Below are 23,110 nucleotides of genomic sequence, written 5' to 3'. Positions count from 1 at the left end.
ACCTTATCAAGGAGGCCAGCCCTCACCTCCTGCCATTAGGGTTAGGGTTCACACGCGGCCCCCCCCTCATCGAGGCCCTTGACCATGCTTTCTTCTTCTTTATATGAACTGGTTACCATTTGACAGAGCTTTGTTGGTGGTTGGTTTGTCTGTTTTACTGTTGTATTTGGGGGAAGTGCTTCTTACAAAAAGACCAGCTGAAAAATACAAGGAACTCTACCACAATGGGGCTTCCCTGGTGGCTCAGATAGTGAAAAAAAAAAAATCTGCCTGCAATGCAGGAGACCCAGGTTTGATCCCTGGGTTGGAAAGATCCCCTGCAGGAGGGCATGGCAACCCACTCCAATATTCTTGCCTGGAGAATTCCCATGGACAGAGGAGCCTGGCAGGCTACAGTCCAGAGAGTCACAAAGAGTCAGACAGGACTGAGCAACTAACACTTTGAACACTTTCTGCCACCATGACCTGCTTTCTCTGAAAAGATTAGGGGAATCCAAGGAATCCGAGCAGTAGAGAGATAGATCAGGAGCCTCTCCAAGTCATTTTCAGGACACAGAACTGCAGAACACAGATCCAAAATTTCCGATCAAGGGGTTGTTCTTCTTTACAGACCTTGTTAACCATTTGATGCAGCGTGATGTCTTCACTTGTGGGAAAATTACTAGAATGAAAGCCCAGTGTGGACAGGGGCCTTTTTGTTCTGTCACTATCTGCACCTCAGGGTCCTGGCTCCTCCCACGTGTTCCGCAACTGAGGCAGGAAGGGAGCCAGGGAAGAGGAAGAAAGGGAGGGAGGGAGGGGTTTTGGAGAGGGAAGGCACTGGTTGGCCTTCTTTTCTTCCCAGTTGGCAAGTCTCTCCTCCAGAACTACCCCAGGCTGCTGGCCCATGGCCTTCCTTCCAAGTGACATGACTTGAGTTACCACGGTTTTTTGTTTTTTGTTTTTTTTTTTTTAATTTTATATTGGATCACAGTTGATCAACAATGTTTTGTTAGTTTCCAGCATACAGTAAAGTGATTCACTTACATGTACATGTATCTTTTCTTTTTCAAATTCTTTTCCCAGCTAGGTCATTCCAAAACATCATAGAGTTCCCTGTACAGTAGGTCCTTCTTGGTAATCTACTCTAAACATCACATTCTGTCCTTATCAATCCCAAACTCCCCATATATCCCTCCCCCTATCCTGGTCCACTGGAGACCACCATAAGTTTGATCTCCAAGTCTGTGAGTCCGATTCTATTTTGTAAATAAGTTTATGTGTATCCTTTTTTTTAAGGTTCCACATATAAGTGATATCATATGATATTCGTCTTTCTCCATCTGACTTACCACTTCTTAAACTTCTGTTTAACCAGGGTCCGGCCCGCTCTGGGTTAGGCAGTGCAGACATGTGACCGTCTTCTCGCCAACTCTGGGCTCTGGGCAACGACTTTGACTCGGCTTTCTCAGCATCGGCACTCACGACCTTCGGGCCACATCATTCTTGGCTGTCGGGGGGCTGTCCCGGGCATTAACGAGGCCAGCACCATGCCCCGTCCTTGGCCTCTCCCCATCAGTTGCCTGGCGTGCCCTGCCTCCCTCCTTGGTGCCAGCCAAAAAACATCTGCAGACACTGTTTAGTGTCCCCAGGTGGCAAGAACCTCTGTGTTCATCCTACAAATGAGGAAGCCAAGGCCCAGAGAAGCTGAGTGTGTTCCACATGCTCTGTCCAAGGCTGGAATCACTCCGGGCCTGTCCTGCTCGGAAGCTGGCGTTCTGTCCATCCACCCCAGCGGGGCTGGCCACGGGGGGAGCAGTCACTGGCAGACCCAGAGCCTCTGCCCAGCGCTGCTGGTGTCCTTGCGGCCGCAGAGCAGTGCCAGGCCTCTGACGTGGGGCAGAGCCTTCCCAAGCAGCCAGAAAAACACTTACTCACTCGCTGGCCGAGCCTGGGAAGCATCACCAATGATAAATCATATCTCTTAATTATCTGTGATTTCTGGGGCCAGCCAAGATTTCCTTTTCGTGACAAATATTTTCTCGGAGATTCCTTCCCTCCTCCCACACAGCCGCCTCCCCCCAAAAAGAAAAGCAAAGTGCAGGGGAGCCCAGACAGCTCCGGTCAGCCGCAGGTCCCGCCCAGCCCTTCTAGAGCTGGGTTCTTGCCTGGGCCTGTCCCTTCCCTCCATGCTCCGGGTAGTGAAATCCTTGGGTTTCTGTTTCATTTGGTTTTGGTTTTTGTTTTCTCAGAAGGGTTTCTGAACGTTCACTTAGCTGAGTCCTGCTTGAAGTCACTGTCAGAGAGATTGGAAGATAGAAAATGAAAGAAACAGGGTCAGGAGGGAAAAGGGCAAGGTTCAAGTCACCTTGAACCTGCGGCAGAAAAAGTTACTCCACCCCACTCAGGCCCCTCTGCACGGTAAGGAAGTAACCAGGCTCACAGTCTCCAAAACTTTCAGCTCTTCAACCTCTGGGGCCTCATCCTCGCCCCTTTCTCCCTACTCTCCAGTCAGGCTGGACCCACTTACTAGCTTTTAAACGTGATTTTGCCCGTTATTGTCTTTACAGTGAATACTTTTCTCTCTTCTCTTCTTCAGAAAACTCCTATTCATGCTTTGAAACCCCATGTAGATATCCTTTCCTTCTCCAATCTCCTGCCTCCAGCCCAGACCAAGTTCATCCCTCCCTCTCTGGAATCCCTCAGCAACTTATGCCGATACCAGTTTAACTTGGTTTACACGCAGAAATACTTGTGTAGCAGGATTCCAGAGGAAATGCTGAGTCAGTGGCCAGAGCAACCAGGGATTGCCAATAGAGACAGGAAAGACATTCAGATTGCTTTCCCCCAGGACCTTCTTTCTACCAAGCCTGGCTTTCCTTGGTCCACTAACACATATGACTTTTGTGGGTGTGTCTTCCAAGTTAAAAACTTGCCAAGAAGCTTTCTAGCACTCAAAGACCCTCCCCCATTTTGTTCTAGATTCTGAAGCAGATGACATGGACCACCACCTCCTAGGACAACATCTGGGTTCTGGTTAGGGTTGGTGTCACTGTTTTGGAGCTAGGCTCTTTGAAGGCACCTGTGTGCATGCGTGTGCTGTCACTTCAGTCGTGTCCGACTCTTTTCGACCCTGTGGACTGTAGCCCACCAGGATCCTCTGTCCATGGAGATTCTCCAGGCAAGGATACTAGAGTGAGTTGCCATGCCCTCCTCCAGGGGATCTTCCGAACAGGGATTGAACCCATATCTCTTAGTCTTCTGCATTGGCGGGTGGGTTCTTTACCGCTAGCAACACCTGGGAAGCCCCTGAAGGCACCTGGCCCCAGTCAGTGCCTTTGCTCTTGGTATGAAATGGTCTTGGAAGTGCGAGTGGGGCAACTGGTCCAGGGTGACATGGAGAGCAGAAAGCTGGCGCTCACCTCGGCTGGTCAGCCTCCAGCCATAAACCCTCATGTTTCCCCTCAGGCCACCTGCAACCTGGCTGAGATTCAGGGACACTTCTCTTCAGCTCTGATCCTGCTGGGAGAGGGAAGAGCAGGTCAAAAGGTCTGCCTCAGGTGCCCAGAGCTACCTGCCTGTCCCTCAGTGATGCTCTGAAACGTCCCCACCCTGAGAAAGTGTCCCATGCCTCCCTGAACTAGAGTGGCCAGTGATAACCACACAGGAGCTCCCCCATGGAGGCTGGGTTTGCGGCTCTGCAGTACTCTGCTCAGCAGAGATGTGCCTGCAATTCTGGGAAGAGCCCAGAGGGGCCCCCTACTCCTTTATCTACACCTACTCCATGCCCTGAATTTACTAAACAGCAAATCTGATTGGAATGTTACCCCAGCATCATCATTCAGAAGGTAGTCCCAAGCCCCATTCAGAAGATCTCAGGTTGTCATGTAGTAGAAAACCCAGGAAACCATATTTGATGGTAGAGGATGAGATGAAGGATGAGGAGGAGATATATCATAGGAATAGAAGGGCTGGGTATTGAATGACAAATGCAGAATTTTGGCCGTAATTCTTCAGACACTTTGCAGCCAGAGGAGTGGCATGTGTCTAACCTGGTCTCAGGAAACCCCAAGGGGCAGTGCTAGAAGCCAGGAAACAAGAGAGCGGCTATAGCTGCCACAGGAAGAATTGCTGAGGATCCAGACCAGTGCAGGAGGTCAGGGAGGAAGAGACAAATCTGAAATGTACAGAATGAACCAAATCAACAGGACTTGGCCATTTACTGGATTGGGTGGTTGGAAAGGGGCATCATGAAGATGAGTCCTGACTTAGGTGACTGGTGGTGCCCTTAACCAAGACAAGGACCAGAGCCGGAGGGACAGAGCATGAGAGGCTGGGAAGGTGGGGAGGACGGGGGAGGTAATAGACTTCAGTGTGGATTTACTGCATTAGAAGTCTCTGGGCAACATCCAAGTGAATATGGATGTGTGTGCGTGCTAAGTCACTTCAGTTATGTCTCTGCTCTTGGTATGAAAACGTGTTGGATGGGCGAGTGAGGCAACTGGTCCAGGGTGACATGGAGAGCAGAAAGCTGGCGCTCACCTCGGCTGGTCAGCCTCCAGCCATAAATCATGTTTCCCCTCAGGCCACCTGCAACCTGGCTGAGATTCAGGGACACTTCTCTTCAGCTCTGATCCTGCTGGGAGAGGGAAGAGCAGGTCAAAAGGTCTGCCTCAGGTGCTGTTCTGCTCTGTGCGACCCTACGGACTGCAGCCCACCAGGCTCCTCTGTTCATCGGATTATCCAGGCAAGACTATTGGAGTGGGTTGCCATGCCCTCTTCATGAATATAGATATAGCAGCATAAACATCAGGGCAGAAATCAATAATGGAAATCAAGCTTCAGTCAATTCAGTTCAGTTCAGTTGCTCAGTCATGTCTGACTCTTTGAGACCCCATGAATCACAGCACACCAGGCCTCCCTGTCCATCACCAACTCCCAGAGTTCACTCAGACTCATGTCCATCGAGTTGGTGATGCCATCCAGCCATCTCATCCTCTGTCGTCCCCTTCTCCTCCTGCCCCCAATCCCTCCCAGCATCAGAGTCTTTTCCAATGAGTCAACTCTTTGCATGAGGTGGCCAAAGTACTGGAGTTTCAGCTTCAGCATCAGTCCTTCCAATGAATATCCAGGGCTGATCTCCTTCAGAATGGACTGGTTGGATCTCTTTGCAGTTCAAGGGACTCTCAAGAGTCTTCTCCAGCACCACAGTTCAAAAACATCAGTTCTTAGGTGCTCAGCTTTCTTCACAGTCCAACTCTCACATCCATACATGACCACTGGAAAAACCATAGCCTTGACTAAATGGACCTTTGTTGGCAAAGTAATGTCTCTGCTTTTGAATATGCTATCTAGGTTGGTCATAACGTTCCTTCCAAGGAGTAAGCGTCTTTTAATTTCATGGCTGCAGTCACCATCTGCAGTGATTTTAGAGCCCCCCAAAATAAAGTCTGACACTGTTTCCACTGTTTCCCCATCTATTTCCCATGAAGTGATGGGACCAGATGCCATGATCTTCATTTTCTGAATGTTGAGCTTTAAGCCAACTTTTTCACTCTCCTCTTTCACTTTTATCAAGAGGCTTTTTAGTTCCTCTTCACTTTCTGCCATAAGGGTGGTATCATCTGCATATCTGAGGTTATTGATATTTCTTCCGGCAATCTTGATTCCAGCTTGTGCTTCTTCCAGTCCAGCGTTTCTCATGATGTACTCTGCATGTAAGTTAAATAAGCAGGGTGACAATATATAGCCTTGACGTACTCCTTTTCCTATTTGGAACCAGTCTGTTGTTCCATGTCCAGTTCTACCTGTTGCTTCCTGACCTGCATACAGGTTTCTCAAGAGGCTTCAGTTCAGTTCAGTCACTCAGTTGTGTCCGACTCTTTGCAACCCCATGAATCGCAGCACTCCAGGCCTCCCTGTCCATTACCAACTCCCAGAGTTCACTCAAACTCACGTCCAAGAGGCTTAGAAGTTGCTAAATCCATAGAGAAAGATGCTTCTGCCCAGAAGGAGTGGAGAAAGAAAAGGGGAGGTTGGAGCAGCCCTCTGTGACTTGCAGCCTGTGAGGGGAATTCTAGAGAAAAGAGATTATGCAGAAAGAGAGAAACTCAGCCAGGTAAGAGAGAGAGAGCTGGCAGATGGCAGGGAGAGCATCATGAGGGCTAAGTTAGAAGTAGTCGGCATGGCACCCAGCACCTAGAAGGTGTCCTCCACGTTGGCAACTTTCTACCCAGTGGCAATAACACAAATGATAATAACTCTTACCAGACCAAATGCTGAGCACTCTCCCTAGGGGCTCACACATTCTTCTCAGTCACTGGGAAGTTGGTACTATTCAATATTATTATCTCCATTTTAAGAATAATAGGGATGAAGCACAAAGAAATGAATAAGTGTGGGTGACACTCTGGTTTACAGATGGAGAATCTGAGCACAGGATGACAAGACAGAGTCCATCTTAGGAAAGCAGGTACTAGAGCAAAAAAATGAAGCTGGTCCCTGGACCCAGTTCCCTACCTACACCTACCAACTGCCACTCACTGCTGTGCAGACTGTTGCTTGCCTGCCGGGCGGTCCAGAGCGCTCTGAACCAGACAGCACAGCTCGTGTTGACTACAAGTCAGAGGCCGAAAGAAGCCTCCAAGGTGCCCTGGCTGCCAGACTGTGATTGCAAAACAACTTCTGGTGATTTAACTGTAAATGAATCTGAAAGATACAGGCTGAATTTCCCTTGAACTACACATTAAAATTTTCATTTAATAATAATTTTTAAAAACTCTGATGAAAAATTGTAAAGGAAAACAAGGTGGTGATTATGTGGGGGTCAAAGTGTCTGGAAAGCAAGGAGCTGGTAGAGAGAAAACACTTCTCATGTCACCCAAGTGCAAAGCAAGTGAGAGATTTTGCAAAGGGCTGTGAATTTCTTCTGCCTCTCCTGGGAGATACCGGCCTCCTGAAACTCACAGCCGGGGTGGGGGTGTCCAATGACTGCTGAGGAGCTGGGGAAAGAGGGAACCAGTTGTATAAAGTGGGGTAGATGTGTGTGTGTGTGTATACAAGAAACTGCTTGAAAAGAGGGGATATATACATACACAACACATATACACATATACATATATGAACTATCTTCTCTTTTGAATTGAATTTGAATGGGCATGCATGCATATATATTAACATATATATAATTAAAATGATTTAAAGAACTGTTTTATACATAATGATTTAAAGAAGCACTTTGTTCATAAAATTAAAAGTTAATTTATATGCATTTATATAGAATTTTACATATAGAATGTTTCCTTCCCAAGCAGTTAAGTGTGGGTGGGTGCGTGTGTGTGTGTATACTTACAGATATATAAAGAGAAGATGGTTCATATACATATATATGTGTGTGTATGCATGTGTATGTATATATACACATGTATAGATACATAGATAAATATATATATATGTACACATTATACAAGTAAGGTAAAACTTTAATGTATCATATATGCCCCAAATAAACATATTCTAAAAATATGGATTTTAAGTATGTATATTCTAAATGGGCTTCCCTGGTGGCTCAGATGGTAAAGAATCTGCCTCCAATGCAGGAGACCCAGGTTTGATCCCTGGGTCGGGATGATCCCCTGGAGAAGGAATGGCAACCCACTCCAGTATTCTTTCCTGGAGAATTCCATGGAGAGCGGACCCTGGTATGATAGGCTACAGACCATGGGGTCACAAAGAGTCAGACATGACTGAGCACCTTTCACTTTCATATTCTAAATTTATCTTTTAAAATTTGTAGTGTATATTCTAAAGCAAAACACAGCAGGAACAGAATCTCGTGGGAGAGCAGTAGAAGCTTGAAAACACTGACCCAGCTCCCAAACTCAATCCCTAGGTGTTGGGATGTGTCAGGCACAGTGACTGGGATTTTAGGAGCTGAGCTTCTGGTGGCCTCTGAGTAGTTAATTTAACTCAAGATCATATGAGAAGTGAATTTCATCATCAGAGCTGAGCTAGACATGTGGCAGAGAGCCAGTCACCATGCAGCTCCTCCCCAGGACCCAGCAGTCCTCTCCACCTGGCTTCTTCTACAATCAAACCATCTACTATGTTCTTCATCTCCTAGAAGTCACAACTGTTGGCCAAAACCTCCAACGAGGTGAAGAGAATTCTCCTTATCTAAAGAAAAACAAAAATCACCTTTGTCAGAGAAAGAGCACCAGCTCAGAAACTCTGGTTTCAAATTATGAAGAACCCAGAGCCACAGTTCAGGCTTTTTAGGGGTGGCAGTGGGTTTATTTTGTGTTTTTCCTCCCCAATAAATTCTACAGTCCTGTTCTGATTTACTTTCTCTCTTCTCCTAACCCCTCAGTGCTGTTAGGAAATAGTTTTGGGAAACACTTGTCCAGAACACAACAGCAGAAAATGGGTTAGCAGCCAATATGTTTTTCAAAAGAACTATTTGGCAGTGCTGAAAGAGATTACCATGCTGGTACAAACCTCGGCTGCAAGGTTACAGATGTCAGAATTCTGCGTATCCAGAAATATGCACAACAAATGGAATCTCTGTGCTAACGCCTGGCCCTACCAACATTGCAAAATGCTGGCGAAGAAGAGGAAGACCATTCGTTCACAAGCTTTTTCCTGAGTGGAGGTAGGGCTCTTGCAAGCCACAATTCAGCTGTCAATAAGGGTTGGAAATTCCTTGACTCTACCCAAATAAACTGAACCTTTCCATGCACGTCTCTGTTGAAAATGACTGTCTTTTAGGAGAGTTGCATCAACAAAAGGGTATGGGAACCTTTGCCAAGGCTGTGATGGGATGGATAGAAACTCTGCCAGTTCTTCTGGCACAAGGCAGGGGTTAACCCTTGACAATCCACTGCTGCCATTAAGAGCTCTGACTCGAGCCAGATTGCATCCATTCAAACCTCAGCTCAAAAATTTACTTGTTACGGGGCTTTGAAGGATTGATGCTAAAGCTGAAGCGCCAATACTTTGGCCACCTGATACAAAGAGCCAACTCGTTGGAAAAGACCCTAATGCTGGGAAAGATTGAAGAGAAGAAGGAGTGACAGAGGACGAGATGGTTGGATGTCATCCCTGACTTGATGGACAAGAGTTTAAACAAACTCTGAGAGATAGTGAAGGTCAGGGAAGACTGACATACTGCAGTCCATGGGGTTGGAAAAAGTCAGACACGACTGATAGACTGAACAGCAATAACATGGGGCTTTGAACAAGTGACTTAATTAACCTCTCAGCCTCAGTTGCCCCACCTGTAAAATGGGCATGATAATAACTATAACTACATTTAAAGATAGTATGGGAATTAAATGTGATAAACACGACAAATAATTTAATTGTGCATGTGGGCATGCGTTAGTTGCTCAATCCTGTCTGAATCTTTTTGACCTATGGACTATAGCTCACCAGGGTCCTCTGTCCATGGAATTCTCCAGGCAAGAATACTGGAGTGGATTGCCATTCCCTTCTTCAAGGGATCTTCCCGACCCAGGGATCAAACCAGCATGTCTTGTGTCTAACCTGCATTGGCAGGCGGGTTCTTTACCACTAGCACCACCTGGGAAGCCCCCATTAAGACTCACAGTCTAGTTAAAAAGATAAGCATAGCCAGAATGATGATACGAGGCACAGCCATCCCCATGCTCAATAGGAGGGTCCACATAAGGCAGAGGGAGGAGCACTGTGTTCTGACTTGAGGAATCTGAGAGGCTTCGTGGTGGGTGGACTGAGTTTAGGCTTGGAGGTGAGCAGGATATCGATAGTCATACAGAAGAGCACTCCGTGCAAGGGAAGCAGCTGGAATAGAGGCTGGGAGGGCCTCACGACCTCAGCAGAGAGTAAGTCTTCAGGCGCTAGGACCGTAGCTCTTGTCACGAGCCACATGAAAACAGGAGCCAGATAACGGGAGAGTTGAATGTCCTGCTCAGGGGGTGGCAGGCCTTCCTGGGGACAAAAAGGAAAACAACGCAGGTCAACTTGATTCCCACTTGCCGACTTTGGCTCAGCTCAGACATCACCTGTCACAGGACCTCTCCCCTCGCCCTCAGCCAGTAATGCCCCTTCTTTGCTTTGGCACTCAGAACACTCAGGTGGGCTCATCAGCCACCCTGCCTTCTCCTCTAGATCTGGCTCCTAGAAGGCTGGATTGAACATCACCGAACTTCCAGTGCTAGCATATGGCTGTCATCTAGAGCACGAACATGGGAAGGGGTGAGAGAGGGAAGGAATGAATGAATCAATACATCCCGTCAACAAGGAAAGGTGAACTGAAAATGATAATTCTGAATTACCAGCAAGAGAATTGCTGGGAAAAGGCAGGACTGGCCTGGATAATTTCCTTAAAAAATATTATGTAAATAGCAGAAAGACCCCAGCAGAGAAGCAATTGTCTAAGCATTTAATCTGTTTGTGTCCATCATAAAGGTATGAGTCAGTGCTGAGATCTGAGGCTCCCCAGGGTGAACTAGCACCACTTTTGCCAGAGATCCAAGGAGACAGAGGTCAACTTGTACCATGACAGAGTGAGAAGAGTATGGATGTGGTAACATAGTGTCAATTACCCATGGAAATGGGCCATGGGGAAACTTGCATTTAAAAATCCCATAGAAAGGAGCCTCTTAGTCTTGTTTTTAGATCTCAGTCTTTCGGCAAGCAGGGCTCCAAAGCAGAACAGGAAGAGAAAGGAACACAGACTAGAATCCCGTGATAAAAAAAAAAAAAAAAAAAAATCCCATGATATTCCAGGAACTGTGCTAAATCCTTTGCGCATAGTCTTAGAAGATAGGCAGTAGTATCTCCATTTTGCAACTCAGGCTCTTGAGGCTCAGAGACGGCAAGCAACTTGTCCAAAGCCACACAGCTAGTAAGAGTCAAAGACAGTAAATAAACCCGGGTTTGCTGACTCCAAATCCTGTGTTCTTGCTTCCTAATCACATTGTCCCTCTTCTCTTTCATGCTCTCATGGGAGCACTCCAATTCCCACCATACATCCAGTTCTCAAAGGAAACCTTAAACTGTTTTTGTGTTGTTTTTTTTTTTTAATTATCATTTGGCAACCACACACAGTTCTTCAGGGAAATCCGGGAGCTCAGGATGAAACTCCTGCCCATGGATTAGCTGAAATTGCTTGTGTTTCCTTGAAAAATGCCTGGCACTGCCAACAAACTCTGGTCTGGTTTCCAGCAGTGGCCAGGCATTGTCCAACCGAGAGGCTCTGAGAATCGATTGGCTGTGGTCTCCCTGACACTCATGCCAACAGATGCTGTGAGTCAGAAGTTGCCATCTGTCCATGACACTCAGCTTTATGGGGGCTTCCAGAGCCATCCAACCTGAAGAATCAACCGAAGCCCCATCAGGGCACTGCCATGGTGCATCCCCAGCACTGGTGGAATGCTAGCTTTCCAGTGGGAAAATGCTGGTGGGCTTTGGGGTCCAGAGTGTGCTCAACCACAGCGTGGAAGGCAAAGGGGCTGCAGTGCTCTTCTGGAGACCTAAAGCATGGCCGCTCCCAAAAGATACTACTTGTGCGACAGAAGGGGGAATAGGCAGGTTTGTAGAAGGGAATAATGAGGAAAACATCAGCCTTGACATCACTTGTTAGAACCAGGAAATGGGAACTCCATGTTCTGCAAACACTGTGCCTCCCTGGGAGTAGAAAGGACACTGGATTTGGGATTGGGAACCTGGGTTCACACCCTGGTCTCACGGAGTACAAGTCCGACTACCTGAGGTGATCACACACCCTCCTTCCCTGCCCTTCCCACCATCACTCACACCCCCACCTCCCATCACCGCGGTGTAGTACAGCTATCTGTCTACACTTCTATGTCCTCACTAGACTGTGAACCCTGTAAGGGCTGACACCATGCCTACCCATGCCAGCATCCTCAGCCCTCAGCATTGTGCTGAGCCCTGCTTGGCATCCTACAAATATTAGCAAATGACGAAAGAGAACAAAAGATATGACTTAGCAATTCTGCATAAGGTGGAGTCCACCACCATGGATCCTCCAATCTGAGACATTTTCAGAATAACCTCAAGAGTAACTTAGTTTGACAGAAGACTCTGAAAAAGTATCTTGGAAAAGAACTGGGGAGAAGAACCAAGAAGGAGGCAGGGAGGGGCCACTGGCTAGAGGGCACAGAGGGCAATCTTGAGTGAATGGCTCAAGGACCCTGAGAGTCTCAGGTCTCCAGCACTCAGTGGGAAGAGATAAATCCTCCCACTGGAAGGTCATGGAGGGAGATGGCTCCATTGGAGACTATGAAGAAGTCTCCCACCACCCCCAGAGGAAGTAAGGACGCTCTAGCTCTCCCCGAAACAGAAGTATATGAATCTCAGTCCACAAACTCAGAAGGGAGAGAAAGAGCACAATACTATACACAAATCAGCTTAGTTTTGATCCTGAGCGCCCTCCTATCAGGATGAAAGAAATTCAACCCCATCACTTCATTTCCTGAACCTGCATCAGTGACTCTAGGGCATCACTTGGTACCTAAGCATTATGGAGGTCCTTGCATGATTATTCCAAGGCCAAATTTGCCTGTTACTCCAGGTGTTTCTTGACTTCCTACTTTAGCATTCCAGTCCCCTATAATGAAAAGGACATCTTTTTTGGGTGTTAGTTCTAAAAGGTCTTGTAGGTCTTCATAGAACTGTTCAGCTTCTTTGGCGTTACTAGTTGGGGCATAGACTTGGATTACTGTGATATTGAATGGTTTGCCTTGGAAATGAACAGAGATCATTCTGTCATTTTTGAGATTGCATCCAAGTACTGCATTTCGGACTCTTTTGTTGACCATGATGGCTACTCCATTTCTTCTGAGGGATTCCTGCCCGCAGTAGTAGATATAATGGTCATCTGAGTTAAATTCACCCATTCCAGTCCATTTTAGTTCGCTGATTCCTAGAATATCGACATTCACTCTTGCCATCTCTTGTTTCACCACTTCCAATTTGCCTTGATTCATGGACCTGACATTCCAGGTTCCTATGCAATATTGCTCTTTACAGCATTGGACCTTGCTTCTATCACCAGTCACATCCACAGCTGGGTATTCTTTTTGCTTTGGCTCCATCCCTTCATTCTTTCTGGAATTATTTCTCCACTGATCTCCAGTAGCATATTGGGCACCTACTGACCTGGGGAGTTCCTCTTTAAGTATCCTATCATTTTGCCTTTTCATTCTGTTCATGGGGTTCTCAAGGCAAGAATACTGAAGTGGTTTGCCATTCCCGTCTCCAGTGGACCACATTCTGTCAGACCTCTCCACCATGACCCGCCCATCTTGGGTTGCCCCACGGGCATGGCTTAGTTTCATTGAGTTAGACAGGCTGTGGTCCTAGTGTGATTAGATTGACTAGTTTTCTGTGAGTATGGTTTCAATGTGTCTGCCCTCTGATGCCCTCTTGCAACACCTACCGTCTTACTTGGGTTTCTCTTACCTTGGGTGTGGGGTATCTCTTCACGGCTGCTCCAGCAAAGCGCAGCCATTGCTCCTTACCTTGGACGAGGGGTATCTCCTCACCGCCACCCTTCCTGACCTTCAACGTGGGATAGCTCCTCTAGGCCCTCCTGTGCCCGCACAGCCACAAATTTGACCTTGGAATACGGAATGAAGCAGGGCAAAGACTAATAGAGTTTTGCCAAGAAAATGCACTGGTCATAACAAACACCCTCTTCCAACAACACGAGAGAAGACTCTATACATGGACATCACCAGATGGTCAACACCAAAATCAGATTGATTATATTCTTTGCAGCCAAGGATGGAGAAGCTCTATACAGTCAGCAAAAACAAGACCAGGAGCTGACTGTGGCTCAGATCATGAACTCCTTATTGCCAAATTCAGACTTAAATTGAAGAAAGTAGGGAAAACCACTAGACCATTCAGGTATGACCTAAATCAAATCCCTTATGATTATACAGTGGAAGTGAGAAATAGATTTAAGGACTAGATCTGATAGATAGAGTGCCTGATGAACTATGGAATGAGGTTCGTGACATTGTACAGGAGACAGGGATCAAGACCATCCCCATGGAAAAGAAATGCAAAAAAGCAAAATGGCTGTCTGGGGAGGCCTTACAAATAGCTGTGAAAAGAAGAGAAGCGAAAGCAAAGGAGAAAAGGAAAGATATAAGCATCTGAATGCAGAGTTCCAAAGAATAGCAAGAAGAGACAAGAAAGCCTTCCTCAGCTATCAGTGCAAAGAAATAGAGGAAAACAACAGAATGGGAAAGACTAGAGATCTCTTCAAGAAAATTAGAGATACCAAGGGAACATTTCATGCAAAGATGGGCTCGATAAAGGACAGAAATGGTATGGACCTAACAGAAGCAGAAGATATTAAGAAGAGATGGCAAGAATACACAGAAGAACTGTACAAAAAAGATCTTCACGACCCAGATAATCACGATGGTGTGAACACTGACCTAGAGCCAGACATCCTGGAATGTGAAGTCAAGTGGGCCTTAGAAAGCATCACTACGAACAAAGCTAGTGGAAGTGATGGAATTCCAGGGGAGCTATTCAAAATCCTGAAAGATGATGCTGTGAAAATGCTAAACTTAACAGACCAGCAAATTTGGAAAACTCAGCAGTGGCCACAGGCCTGGAAAAGGTCAGTTCATTCCAAACCCAAAGAAGGGCAATGCCAAAGAATGTTCAAACTACCACACAATTGCACTCATCTCACATGGTAGAAAAGTAATGCTCAAAATTCTCCAAGCCAGGCTTCAGCAACCGTGGCTTGGAGCCAGGCTTCATGTGAACCGTGAACTTCCTGATGTTAAGCTGGTTTTAGAAAAGGCAGAAGAACCAGAGATCAAATTGCCAACATCCACTGGATCATGGAAAAAGCAAGAGAGTTCCAGAAAAACATCTATTTCTGCTTTATTGACTATGCTAAAGCCTTTGACTATGTGGATCACAATAAATTGTGGAAAATTCTGAAAGAAATGGGAATACCAGACCACCTGACCTGCCTCTTGAGAAATCTGTATGCAGGTCAGGAAGCAACAGTTAGAACTGGACATGGAAAAACAGACTGATTCCAAATAGGAAAAGGAGTACGTCAAGGCTGTATATTGTCACCCTGCTTATTTAACTTATATGCAGAGTAGACTTCCCTGGTGGCTCAGACGGTAAAGCATCTGTCTACAGTGTGGGAGACCTGGGTTCGATCCCTGGGTCGGGAAGTTCCCTGGAGAAGGAAAAGGCAACCCACTCCAGTACTCTTGCCTATATGCAGAGTACATCATGAGAAACGCTGGACTGGAAGAAACACAAGCTGGAATCAAGATTGCCAGGAGAAATATCAATAACCTCAGATATGCTGATGACACCACCCTTATGGCAGAAAGTGAAGAGGAACTAAAAAGCCTCTTGATGAAAGTGAAAGTGGAGAGTGAAAAAGTTGGCTTAAAGCTCAACATTCAGAAAACTAAGATCATGGCATCTGGTCCCATCACTTCATGGGAAATAGATGGGAAAACAGTGGAAACAGTGTCAGACTCTATTTTGGGGGGCTCCAAAATCACTGCAGATGGTGACTGCAGCCATGAAATTAAAAGACGCTTACTCCTTGGAAGGAAAGTTATGACCAACCTAGACAGCATATTGAAAAACAGAGACATTACTTTGCCAACAAAGGTCCGTCTAGTCAAGGCTATCATTTTTCCAGTGGTCATGTATGGATGTGAGAGTTGGACTGTGAAGAAGGCTGAGTGCCGAAGAATTAGTGCTTTTGAACTGTGGTGTTGGAGAAGACTCTTGAGAGTCCCTTGGACTGCAAGGAGATCCAACCAGTCCATTCTGAAGGAGATCAGCCCAGGGATTTCTTTGGAAGGAATGATGTTAAAACTGAAACTCCAGTACTTTGGCCACCTCATGCGAAGAGTTGACTCATTGGAAAAGACTCTGATGCTGGGAGGGATTGGGGGCAGGAGGAGAAGGGGACGACAGAGGATGAGATGGCTGGATGGCATCACTGACTCGATGGATGTGAGTCTGAGTGAACTCCGGGAGTTGGTGATGGACAGGGAGGCCTGGCGTGCTGCAATTCATGGGGTCACAAAGAGTTGGACACAACTGAGCGACTGAACTGAACTGAACTGAACTGCATGATTATAAATGGTTGTCCAGAGCACTCCCCCTGAAACCAACCTTCATCATCCGGCTGCCATGATCCCACAGGTCTAACCCCTTGCCATGTGACATTAGGCTGTCCAACTGAGGGAGCCTGACATGTACTACCAGCTACCTGTGGTGGTTTAGTCACTAATTTGTGTGACCCCAGTGGACTGTAGACTGCCAGGCTCCTTTATCCATGGGATTCTCCAGGCAAGAATACTGGAGTGGGCTGCCATTTCCTTCTCCAGGGGATCTTCCCAACCCAGGAATCGACCCTAGGTCTCCTGCGTTGCAGGCAGATTCTTTACCAATTGAGTTATAAGGGAAGCTCCACCACCAGCCTCCTGGGTGAACCACAAAACTATTCCCTCTGAGTTCTTGCTCTACTCTTTTGGTACTTCAGGGATTCTGCTCAAGGACTCTGCAGACACATCCCTCTCACCCACAGCCTGGGTGAATGTCTCTTTCATCTGGGAGAATCCTCTCCCCAAAGCTTGGACCCCATTGCTACATTAGAGGTCTGCTTTCAACTGTTAGGATGGGTTTTATCCAGCAGAGTGTACACTGGCACCTGTCTTAAAATCTAAATTAAATCAATTGAGAATCATTTCGATTCTCTAGAAAACTGTGAAGATCTGCCATCTCAGATCCCTTCTGAGTAACTAAGCCCTCTGCACTCTGTATGACTCCTCCACCACTAATCATATTTCCACGCAGCCTATTCCCTCTATGCTTTGCTTTTGTCTCACCTACCTGAACCGCAAAAGAATCTGATCCTGAACTCTGAAAGAATCTGATTTCAACACTGAGGTTAGCCACGCACCTTCAGCTATAAACCTGAGATAAAGAAGCATGACCTTCTACTGACTTGAATGGGGGAAAGTGAAAGAGAAAGGAAAGGAAGAAAATCCAAGGAGATAAAAACAAATTAACACTTTAAATGATCCCGCCTTGAAAGTATTAACTCGGATCATGCTAGAGGCCAAAAAACAAATCTCTGAGCTTCTCAGATCTCGCAAAGGTCATCAAGGGAGCTAGAAAGACATACTCCCACCACCAATATGGCAAAAGGGCTGACTTAGTGCCTGGGGAGCCACTGAGTGCTGAGAAGGTGGGGATGGGTGGTCTTGGTGTCTGTAAAGGGCTAAGATAGGACCTGGCATTCAGCAGGCATCCATACAAGTCCACCTTACGTTAAAAATGTCAAAATATCATAACTTTACTTAATTCTCACAACACCCCTGGAGAACCAACAGAGATATTTCTGTGGTACAGATGGAAAAACGAAAGCTTCTGGAGACAAAGTTAACTTGTTCAAGGTTCCAAAGCTGATTGAGACAGACAGTTGTTGTTGTTCAGTTGGTAAGTCCTATCGGACTCTTTGTGACCCCATGGATGGCAGTATACCATCCCTGTTGGATGGCATCACCGACTCAATGGACATGAGTTTGAGTGAACTCCGGGAGTTGGTGATGGACAGGGAGGCCTGGTGTGCTGTGATTCATGGGCTCGCAAAGAGTCGGACACGACTGAGCAACTGAACTCAACTGAACTGAACTGTATTATAAAGTTGGTGTGAAAATTCAATCAGTTAATCAAAATTAAGCTCTTGGCTGCAAAGAGCAAATTTTGCAAAAACAATTACAGTTATTATGTAAGTAGATAAGGTAGGAGATCCCTGGACAAGAACCAAGCCTGGCTTTCTTGACCATTTTTGGCCTAAGTCATCTTGTGATCTAAGCCTGGGCACAAGACTTGTCCTTGAACAGGTTTTAGTAACAATGATCTTAAGGGAACAAAACAATGAACTCTTATCAGGCAAGAGAGGTAACAATAACAAAGATAGCAAATCAGTTGTAAAAACTCCCAGTTGCTTTTCAATGGTAAAGAATAGCTTGAAGCACTTTGTTGAGCCAGTTTACAAAATGTAAATCCTCCAGGTGCTCAACACTCAGATCTACTGAACCTAAAGGATGATGACATTGAAATTTTCTAACCCTGTAGACTTTAATTGTGTTAGTCTGTATTATCTGACTCTTTGCAACCCCATGGACTGTAGCAATGCCAGGCTTCTCTGTCCATGGGATTCTCTAGGCAAGAATACTGGCGTGGGTTGCCATGCCTTTCTCCAGGGGATCTTCCTGACCCAGGGATCAAATCTGGGTCTCCTGCATTGCAGTCAGACTCTTTACCTCCTGAGCCACCAGAGAAGCCCTTTAATCATCACCCAAACTCCTTCATGAATATGCATGTACCCTTAGATTAAAGTGAAGTCACTCAGTCGTGGCTGACTCTTTGCGGCCCCATGGACTATAGCCTACCATGCTCCTCCATCCATGGGATTTTCCAGACAAGAGTACTGGAGTGGGTTGCCATTTCCTTCTCCAGGGGATCTTCCTGACCCAGGGATCGAACCCTGGTCTCCCGCATTACAGGCAGATGCTTTACCATCTGAGCCACCAGGTAAGTCACCCTTAGATTAAAACTTCCTCAATTTCTCAGGGAAACATAGCTTTGGGAAAGATCCCCCGAGTTCTCCTGACTTGCCGAAAGTGATAAATCCTTCAGTCTTCTGCTCTTGACATGATATGTCTTTTAACTCCAGAACTGCCCAGAGGCTTGCCTGATAGCTCAGTTGGTAAAGAATCAGTCTGCAATGCAGGAGATCCTGGTTTGATTCCTGGGTTGGGAAGATCCCCTGGAGAAGGGAAAGGCTACCCACTCCAGTATTCTGGCCTAGAGAATTCCATGGGCTGTATAGTCCATGGGGTCGCAAAGAGTTGGACAGGACTGAGCGACTTTCACTTTCTTTCACTTTCACTTTCTGCCCAGAGGCAAACCCAGTCTTCTAGTAACAATTACCCTTGTGAGGGCTCAACTTCTGATTCCCTGACCTCAATCGCAGACTTCCCTGACTCCAGTTTTTTCTTCTTCCAGTCATTTCTCTGAGCTACAGACTGGCTGCCTTCTCTCACTGGTCCTAGGACTAGGACTACTTTTTATTTTTTTTAATTTTTATTGGAATATAATCACTTTACAATGCTGTGTTAGTTTCTGTTATAAAGCAAAGTGAATCAGCTATACATATACATATATATATATATCCCCTCTTTTGGGGATTTCCTTACCATTTAGGTCTTCACAGAGTACTGAATAGAGTTCTTTTGCTATACAGTAGGTACTCATTAGTTATCTATTTCATGCGTTCGTGCATGCTGAGTTGCTTCAGTCATGTCCAACTCTTTGTGACTCTATGGACTGTAGCCCACCAAGCTCTTCTATCCATGGGATTCTCCAGGCAAGAGTACTGGAGCAAGTTGCCATGCCCTTCTCCAAGAGATCTCCCCAGCCCAAGGATTGAACACTCATCTCTCACATCTCCTGCATTGGCAGGCAAGTTCTTTACCACTAGCAGCACCTGGGAAATCCTTCTATTTTATAAGTAGTATCGATCGTGTTGATTTTTCCAGTAGTCATGTACACGTGTGAGAGTTGGACCATAAAGATGGCAGAGCATAAAGTTGATGCTTTCAAACTGTGGTGCTGGAGGAGATCAAACCAGTCAATTCTAAAGGAAATCAGTCCTGCATATTCATTGGAAGGACAGATACTGAGGCTGAAGCTCCAATACTTTTGCCACCTAATGTGAAGAGCCGACTCACTGGAAAAGCCCCCGATGCTGGGAAAGATTGAAGGCAGGAGCAGAAGGGGACAACAGAGGATGAGATGGTTGGATGGCATCACCAACTCAATGGTCATGAATTTGAGCAAATTCTGGGAGACAGTGAAGAACAAGGAAGCCTGGCATGCTGCAGTCCATGGAGTCACAAAGAGCTGGATACGACTGAACAACTGAACAACAAGAACATCATAGTGTATAGGTGTCAGTCCCAAACTCCCAATTAATCTCATAACCCCCTTGAACTCCTTTGCCTGAGATCTTCCAAAGGCTTCCCGAACACACCTTGTCTTGGCAAGACTTTGTGCCCAGTGGTCTCTCAGCAGGGACACCTTCCCTAGCCGGCAGCCCAAAGACTTCCTGAGGACCCCCAGCCCATCCTGCTGAGCCACTTCTGAGTTCTTGGCCCCTGTCAGATCTCCAGGAATGGTTCTGCATGGAATCACTAGGATCATCCTCTAGGCCTGCTGGCCCAGAGCATGCCTTGGTTACTGCATTAATCATACTCCTTCCAGAGTGGTGCCTACATCATAATCACCCTCCAGACACAAGCTCTTCCCTGGGGGCTCATCACACAGCAAGTGCTCAGTGAGTATTAGTTACCTGATGTATGAATGAAAATTTGGGTGGATGAATGTCTTACAACTCGGCTTCTCCCTGAACTCAGCCACTTTTCTGGCTCCACAAGGACTCCTGAGTGTCCCTGCAGCCAGAACACAGAACTTGACTTTCTGGGGTCTTGTCTGCACCTGACCCTAAAGACTATTGTCTCCACAAGACTCATCATTTCCGGGGAAGGTGAATTTCCATTATTTGTGTCTATGAAAAAATAATATATAAAAGACATGGGGATCAAAAAGGATTGTATGTATCTGAGAACATGATACCTAATTTCTTTGTGATTATACTGGAGGATTTTTTTTTTTTAAGTCAGAAATGACCTTTAGACATTAAAGGAAGGTCCCCTGAAGTATGACCTCATAGTGCCCAAAGCCACCGTCATAGGTCTATGGCCCAACAACAGCTGCAAACCTTTGACTCTCCTTGCAACCTGAAAAGCCAAGACCTTGAACTTGTGTCACATGGACTTGGAGCCTTGGGTCCCTGGCTTGGCTGCAGAGGTCATCTCTTCACCAGGATGGAGTTGTGGCCGGTAAGGGAACAGAAGCAATGGAAGCAAAAGAAAGGAGACTCACCTACTGCACCCCTGAGCCTTCACTGCATGCCTGTCACTTTATATACATGATCTTATTTTACCTTCACAAGTGGAAGGGCAACCTGATAAGGTGGGGTCCCATCCCCACATACCAGCTGAGAAAACTACGGCTCCATAGGGACTTACCTCGGGTCTCATCACTAGTAACGAGTGGACACACAATTTGAAACCACACAGTGTAGCTCTGAATCCTATGTTCTAGGCTGTTGCAGCCTCTGGGGAATTTGATGAGTGCTATGTATCTACAGCCATGAAATTAAAAGATGCTTAGTCCTTGGAAGAAAAGTTATGACCAACCTAGATAGCATATTGAAAAGCAGAGACATTATTTTGCCAACAAAGGTCCGTCTAGTCAAGGCTATGGTTTTTCCAGTGGTCATGTATGGATGTGAGCGCTGGACTGTGAAGAAAGCTGAGCACCGAAGAATTGATGCTTTTGAACTGTGGTGTTGGAGAAGACTCTTGAGAGTCCCTTGGACTGCAAGGAGATCCAACCAGTCCATTCTGAAGGAGATCAGCCCAGGGATTTCTTTGGAAGGAATGATGCTAAAGCTGAAACTCCAGTACTTTGGCCACCTTATGCAAAGAGTTGACTCATTGGAAAAGACTCTGATGCTGGGAGGGATTGGGGGCAGGAGGAGAAGGGGACGACAGAGGATGAGATGGCTGGATGGCATCACTGACTCGATGGACGTGAGTTTGAGTGAACTCCGGGAGTTGGTGACAGACGGGGAGGCCTGGCGTGCTGCGATTCATGGGGTCGAAAAGCGTCGGACACAACTGCGCGACTGAACTGAACTGATGTATCTGAAAGGGTTTCCCTGATGGCTCGTTGATAAAGAATCTGCCTGCCAATGCAGGAGATGTGGGTTCAATCCCAGGGTCAGGAAGATCCCCTGGAGAAGGAAATGGCAATCCATTCCAGTATTCTCACCTAGGACATCCCATGGACAGAGGAACCTGGTGGGCTACAGTCCATGGGGTCACAAAGTGTGGAAGACAACTTAGCAACTTCACAACAACAACTTTTCAGATACATAATATCTGAAAAGCCTCTGATACTTACTGCCTCTTTTTTTCATTTTGAGTATCAAACATGGATTGAGCACTATTCTCAAATCACCCTGGGAAAGGTGTCCTGAACACCTCTGTTTTACAGAAGAGAAAACCTCCCAGCCAGGTGATAGACATCATTTCCTTGGTTAAGACCTCTGCCAGCCTGGACCGTAAGCAAATCTATAGCCCTGAGGAAAGAGGAAGAAGAACAAGGACTGCGTTTATCTACGACACACACGTTTGCACTCTCCCTCCTGTGCTGCTGTGCTGGAGTCCTGTGTGCAGACAGAAGTCCATGGGAGACAATCTTCACCTGCTTCTCCAAATCCTCCAGAACCCCAAGAAGTTACATCCTGTTCTCCCATTTTTCCAGATAGAGAAACCGAGAGGGTGAGTAGGAGAACACACAGGAAGTAAAGCCCAATAGTTTCTGAAGTGTTAGTTGCTTAGTCGTGTCCGACTCTATGAGACCCCATAGACTGTAGCCCACCAGGCTCCTCTGTCCACGGAATTCTCCAGGCAAGAATACTGGAGTGGATAATCTTTCCCTTCTCCAGGGGATCTTCCCAATCCAGGGATTGAACTCAGGTCTCCTGCGTTGCAGGCAGACTCTACTGTCTGAACCACCAGGGAAGCTTCTTCCAAAGAGGGATCTAAAATTCTAGACCAAAGGGCTACACCTCAGAAGCTCCTATTCCCCGCTGTCCCCCTCTTAGGCCCCTTCTGCAGCAGACCCCACTGCCTGAGAGAGGCAGCTAAGCACTTTTACTTACCACACCGAGAGGGAGATGTGGACATGGCTTCAGGGAAGCAACCGGGGGCCCTTCCTGGACAGTTGAGATGATCTTCTGCAGAGATGAGTCAGGTAAGATGGAAGTTTCCCAGGAAGGTTGCTGAGCTGAGGCCGAGAGTGGCTCCTTTATGTTCATGCAAGGAAGATGTAGACTTTCATACCTGAAGCACCTTCTTTGGCAAAAGGGAACTTTCAAAAGTCAAATGACCCTGTATATGAGACAGCAAAAGAG

At 46.5% G+C, this 23,110-nt stretch overlaps 1 long non-coding RNA gene across 1 annotated transcript in view; it reads right to left on the bottom strand.

The window, feature by feature from the left end:
• Nucleotides 1–265: 265 nt before the first annotated feature.
• The window catches only part of LOC132346003 (uncharacterized), a 40,600-nt gene continuing 17,755 nt past the window's right edge, over nt 266–23,110 (bottom strand). The window contains exons 2-5 of the long non-coding RNA XR_009495675.1: nt 22,859–23,087; nt 4,522–4,618; nt 3,402–3,498; nt 266–2,275 (exon numbers count right to left, since the gene is read on the bottom strand). This is a non-coding gene — a long non-coding RNA (uncharacterized lncRNA). The remainder of the gene's footprint in view (nt 2,276–3,401; nt 3,499–4,521; nt 4,619–22,858; nt 23,088–23,110) is intronic.

This window comes from Bos taurus, chromosome 8, assembly GCF_002263795.3.
Source record: "Bos taurus isolate L1 Dominette 01449 registration number 42190680 breed Hereford chromosome 8, ARS-UCD2.0, whole genome shotgun sequence".
NCBI classification, from domain to species: domain Eukaryota; kingdom Metazoa; phylum Chordata; class Mammalia; order Artiodactyla; family Bovidae; genus Bos; species Bos taurus.
This window is presented reverse-complemented; position numbering and strand designations above follow the sequence as displayed.